Below are 6,000 nucleotides of genomic sequence, written 5' to 3'. Positions count from 1 at the left end.
GCTTCATACTTGTCTGAGCAGCAGAAAGATAAACTATATAGTTTCAAAGCCTCTAATTTCCCCTCCAAAGTGCTTCCAGCACTAGGTGTGCAGAGTATACAAGGATCCTAATTATAAGAGCAAACAAGAAGTCCCTCAAGTTAGACTATATGTCACATATTCCAGCTGCATTCAAACCCATGGGGATTCCAGTCTCATGTGAGCCAAGAGATTACATGCCTTGCTCAGGAATGTGTAGACATGGCTTTGAATCTCTTATGTTGGGAGAGAATATATAATCTATAAGGTTTTACAGTGTGAGTTACCCTTTTGGGAATACAAGAATATATTCTTGTATATGGGAATAGCATGGTGATTGTCTCCCCCATCCCAGAGGAGAGGGACTGAATGAACTGCTGTGAGGGGCTTGCTGCCTTCTAGGTTTAAACCTCAAAAACTATATTTAAAGCACTGGAAAATAATTTCAGTAATCCAAAAGTCTTCCCATCTTAGTGAGCAGGAGTTCAGAGAAATATAGGTTCCCACAGAGACAGGAAGCAAAAACCTAAATAACACCCTCTGGAGGCACAGAGGAGCTGCAGCACTTTTCCACTAAATACATTAAACTTTTAGGGAGCTTGGATCATTCTTCTGAAGGCAAGTACTTAACTTTTTAGCTTTTTTCAAGGTCTATTTAGAAATCTAGATCCTGTCAAGTGGCATTTGTTACAGAAACATAGAGATGCAATAAAGGCTGCCATCCTTTGAATAGAATTGTAGGAAGTAAAGACAAGGTGTTAAGAAATGTGGAGTAAGCTAAGCAAGTAACTGATATGAATTTGACTTGGAACATAATGGGAAACTACTCAAACGTTTCAAATGGTATGGGGAGGAAGGTGGGCAGAATGACAGATAAGAGAAATTATTTTGGCAGCAGCTTTTTGAACTGCAAAGATCCTGGAGTATGTCTAAAGAAAGAAAAATGATGAAAAATTATATGCAGATATTTTGGAATAAATGAAAGAATATGTATTATAAAATGAAGATATATCTATAACCAGGAAAAAAGTAAAATGATTTTTAGACTGCTATTGTGCACAGATCATTGATTCTCTCACTGACCAATACTGTCTTATTCTTTCTGAGTATTCCCCTGGTCTGTTTGAGTGCATCTGTTATCTCCTGTACTATATTTAATTTGTGAATGTCATGAGGCAAGGATCATCCATCTGTTTTCTGCTTGCATGGCTCTTTTCACTGTAAGATCCTAATACAAGACTGGGCTTTTTTAGTGTTACAGTAATACCCATACTGATAGATTTATCAAGAACAAATCAAGCCAAACAATTTAAAATTCTTTCTTGAATACAATTTCTGCTTTAGTGGATAAAAGGAAAAAGTGAAAGGTAAAATACTTTGGTTGGTTGGTTGTTGGTTTTATTTTTCATGGCATCCTTATAAGTAAACTTAGAAAATGATGTCTAAGTAGCAGAGCAGTAGGATGACTAAAGCTCAGTAAAACCCTGTACTTTAAAGAGTAGTTAACAGTGCCTCACAGGAAAACTATTATAACATTTCAGATGGAGTCCAGTACATCTAACAGGTTCAATTAAATAATTCCATTAATGAGTTAGATAATATAATAAAAAAGGTGCATAAAAAAATCTATTGTTGACTTGTAGCTGAAAATGGTTGCAATTTCTGAGGACAAAACTAGAATTTAAATCATCTCAATAAATTGGAGGAATCATTTAAGATCAGTAAGATGAAATTCAGTAAAGACAAGGGCAAAGTACTGTGTTTACACAAGAAAAATCAAAGGCATAATTGGGAAATGGGAAATAATTTGTTGGAGGAAATGCTCAAGAAATATGATAAGTGATAAACTGAATTGAGTCAACAGTGTGATCCTGCTGCACAACAGTCAAATCTCATTTTTATGTAACAACCTGGAGAACTGGGCTGAGAAGAATCTCCTGATGTTCAGTATTCTTTATACTGATTTTCTTGTCTTCACATAATGATATGTCCAATATTCCTTATTTTATTTTATGTTTTTTCAGAAACAAAAAGCAATGGAAAAGCACAAAGGTCTCAATGAAAACGTACAGATTTCAGAACTATTTTCTACCATATCAGAACTTAAACACTCTATGAAGAACAGCAGCTACACCACCAGCAAAATGAGGAGGTTTAACATCCAACAGTGTTCTACCATGCCCCAAGAAATGAAAAGCATGTGTTTGGCTAGCACTGTAAAAAGTAGACTTCACAATTCATTACGGTGCCTGTGGCTCTGACTTGCTGGATTCCTCACTTGACTGTTTTTCATTTGTTTTCTTATGAACTAAGATGTTCACATAAGTTCGCTCCTTATTTCTGTGTATTCAAGGGTGAGTCTATAAAACAAATAAGTGAACCATATCCAGTCCACACAAACCTTTGATAAGAATATCAAACAAAACTCACCAAAATACCCTCCCTCCAAAAAAAACCAAACAACCCAAGACACATTACCAAATACAGATATTTGAGGAACCAACAAGGAAATATGCTTTGTAGGATACGGTGTTTATCAACAAGGAAGAACTGGGCATGGATGTAAAAGTTGGAGGCAGCCTTGGCTACAGTGACCAAGAGATGGTGGTATTTTGGATACTAAGAGGAGGGAAGGTGACAAAAAGCAGAAACATAGCCTGGGATTTCAGGAAAGCAGACTTCAGTCTCTTCAGAGAGCTGCTTGGGATCATATCCCATGGGATTAGTCCCTGGAGACAGAGTGGTCCAGGACATCTGGATGATATTCAAATATCATCTCCTCCAAGCTTAAGAAAGGTCCACCCCAACAAGTAGGATGGATATCAAGTGGAGATATCAAGCAGGAGATCCTAACTGAAGTCAGGCATAAAAAAGAAGTGTATAATAAGTGAAGGCAAGGGTAGATGAGCCAGGAGGAGTTTAAAGTTACTGTCTGATCTTGATGGGATAGGATTAAGGAAAGCCAAAGCTGACTTGTAGCTGAATCTGGCAAGGGACATGAAAGGCAGCAACAAAAGATTCTACAAATATATAAAGAGCGAGAAGAAGACTAGGGAAAATATGGACCTGATGCTGAATGGGGCAGGGCACCTGGACAAAAACGATATGGAGAAAGCAGAGGTACTCAATTCCTTCTTTGCCTCAGTCCTCACCATTAAAAATGGCCTTCAGGAATCAAAGGCTCTTGAGATCAGAGGGAAAGTCTGAAACAAGGAAAACTTACCCTGAGTAGACAAGAACTAGGTGAGGAAGCACTTCAACAAATTTGGCACACATAAGTCCATGGGCTCTGATGGATTGCACCCATAAGTGCTGAGGAAGCTGGCTGATGTTACTGTAAGGCCAGTCTTGATTATCTTGAAACGGTTGTGGTGATTGGAACATATTCAAAATACAACTGGGCACAGACCAGGACAATCTGATCTAGCTGATAGTGCTTGGAGAAAGGGGATTTGACTCAATGATCTCAAGCCATCCCTCCTAACCGAAGTTATTTCGTTACCAGTGATGGAGACTCCACAACATTTCTGCAACCTGGTCCAGGGTTTGACCACTCCATGATAAAAGTATTTTTGTATGTTTAAATGGAATTTCTCACATGTCAACTTGTGCCCATTGCCTCTTGTTCTGCCAGTGGGCACTATTGAGTATAGTCTGGCTTCCTCATTCCCTCCCATTTTATGTATGTAAATATGTAAATACATATGTAAATATGTAAAATAACAATTTTACACATTGGTAAAGTCCCCCCTGAGCAGTCTCTTCTCCAGGCTGAACAGTTTCAGCTCCCTCAGCCTTTCCTCATATGAAAGACACAGAATGGTTGAGATTGGAAGGGACATTTGCAGGTCATTTGGTCCAATCCCCACTTCTTAGCTGCCCAAGACCATGTCTAGATGGCTTTTGAATTTCACCAAGGATGGAGATTCCACAGCCTCTCTGGGCAACCTGTTTCAGTCATTGGTTATTCTCACAGTAAAGAGCATCACAGAGCTATTGCTCTATCTCATGTTGCCGAATGCCACTTGTCCCTTGAAGAATTTGGACATCAGCCACTGGAGGATTGCATAACTAGTTAGAATGCCAGTCATGTTTGTTATTGAACTTCAGCAGACAAATCACCAAGAATAGCTAGGCACCACCATCCATGGAACTGAGAAAGAGCTCTCTGTCAATCCTGTCTGTGTCCAGGCTGTATGAGGTTTGCCATGATGCTCCAGTCCCTTAATCATCGTTGTGGTCTGGATTTTTCCAGTAAATTAATAAATTTTTTTTATGGGATCACTCAGAACTGGACACAGCACTCCAGCTGTGGCCTCACCAGTGCTGAGTGGAAAGGATCACCTCCCTTGACCTGCTGGCAATGCTTTTTCTAATGTAGCTCAGGATTCTGTTGGCCTTTTTTGCCACAAGGGTGCACTGCTGGCCCATGGTTAGGTTGCTGTCCGACAGGAATCTCAGGTCTTTCTCAGCTGAGCTGCTTTCCAGCCAGTCGGCTCCCAGCATGTACCCGTGCCTGCGATCACTTCTCCCAGGGTTTAGAATTTTGTCTTTCCTCTTGTTGAACTTCAGGAGATTCTTCTCAGCCCAGTTCTCCAGGTTGTTGAGGCCCCTCTGATGACAGCATAACCTTTGAGTGAATCAGCCCCTCCTCCAAGTTTTAGATCATCTACAAAAACTTCCTGGTCATGCATTCTGTTCCAGTGTATAGGTCATTAATGCAGATGTGAAGCAGCATTGGTCCAAACCGGTCACAAAGTACACCATTGATGATTTGCCTCCAGATGGACTCTACCATTGATCACAACCCTCTGGACCCAGGCCATTAATCCATTTTTCAATCCACCTCAACATGCACTTACCTAACCTGTATTTTGCCAGCTTGCCTATGAAGACGTTACGGTAGACATTATCAAATGCTTTACTAAGGATAAGCCTTACTACAGTAGAGATAAAAAACAATGGACTCCTCTCTATATATTCTATCTGTGCTTTACTCCTTATGAAATAAACTTTTGCATTTCGAATTTTGTTCATTTAGGCACACAGTATGAAATTCATTCAGAGTTTGATTCAGTTTTCTCTTAAAGATTACAAGAACTGATATAGGTCTCTGCTCTGAATCAAGTATGAATAAGATTTATAATAAGTTACTGTCTCGGTGACCTCACCATCACGGTGTAATACTGTTCTGCATTCAGGTCACTGAATGTCAAATGGAACTGCATCAAGTACAAAGACTGAATGTGACTCACATCAGAAGGTAGGGAATATGTCATAAAATTCATTCAGTTCAAAAAAGTATTTAAGCAAGATTTATGAGTGCTCTAATGACTGAGTAATGTGTTGAACTGTCATAGAGACAACATTGTCTTTTTTTGGTTTTGCCCTTCATTAAATGTGTCCTAAAACACTCAATTCTTATGTGGAAGAAAACCAGAAGATGAATTTGTGAATAACTGACGCTGGCCCCAGACTGATTGACTTTGTTTGTTTTTGGTTTTTTTTCAAGGAAAAGTAAGAATGGGAAGAATAGGAGGAACAGGCTAAAAGTGGTAATAGTAACAATGCATCATAATGGAAAAGATAGATTTGTTTCAAGGCAGGTTTTACCACTAAAAGCTGTATGCAATTTGAATGTTACTTTTCATTTAAGGCAGGAGAGTTTGCCGTTATTAAAATTAAATATACCCTGTCAGATAAGTAATGGAAACAGAGTCACAACAGTTCAGCTTTAAAGGACTTGCCTAGGTAAAGGAAAATGTGCATTAACTCCTAGAAATAACAAAATCTAGGCTTCCAGGATTACAGTTTGATTATACTATTTTTCAGTTCAATAGAATATAAAAATAGGTAATGTAGTTTTGGCCATGGATTGTTTAAAATTAGAACTGTACTTCCATGTGTGGTTGTACTACTATGAGCTTCTACTGTAGCTTCTATATTGGCACACATAGAGTTATTTCAACTGAAGGTACTTAT

This window comes from Falco peregrinus, chromosome 4 (genome assembly GCF_023634155.1).
Source record: "Falco peregrinus isolate bFalPer1 chromosome 4, bFalPer1.pri, whole genome shotgun sequence".
NCBI lineage: Eukaryota > Metazoa > Chordata > Aves > Falconiformes > Falconidae > Falco > Falco peregrinus.
The sequence above is the reverse complement of the archived record's forward strand: the minus strand, read 5'-3'. Positions refer to the sequence as shown.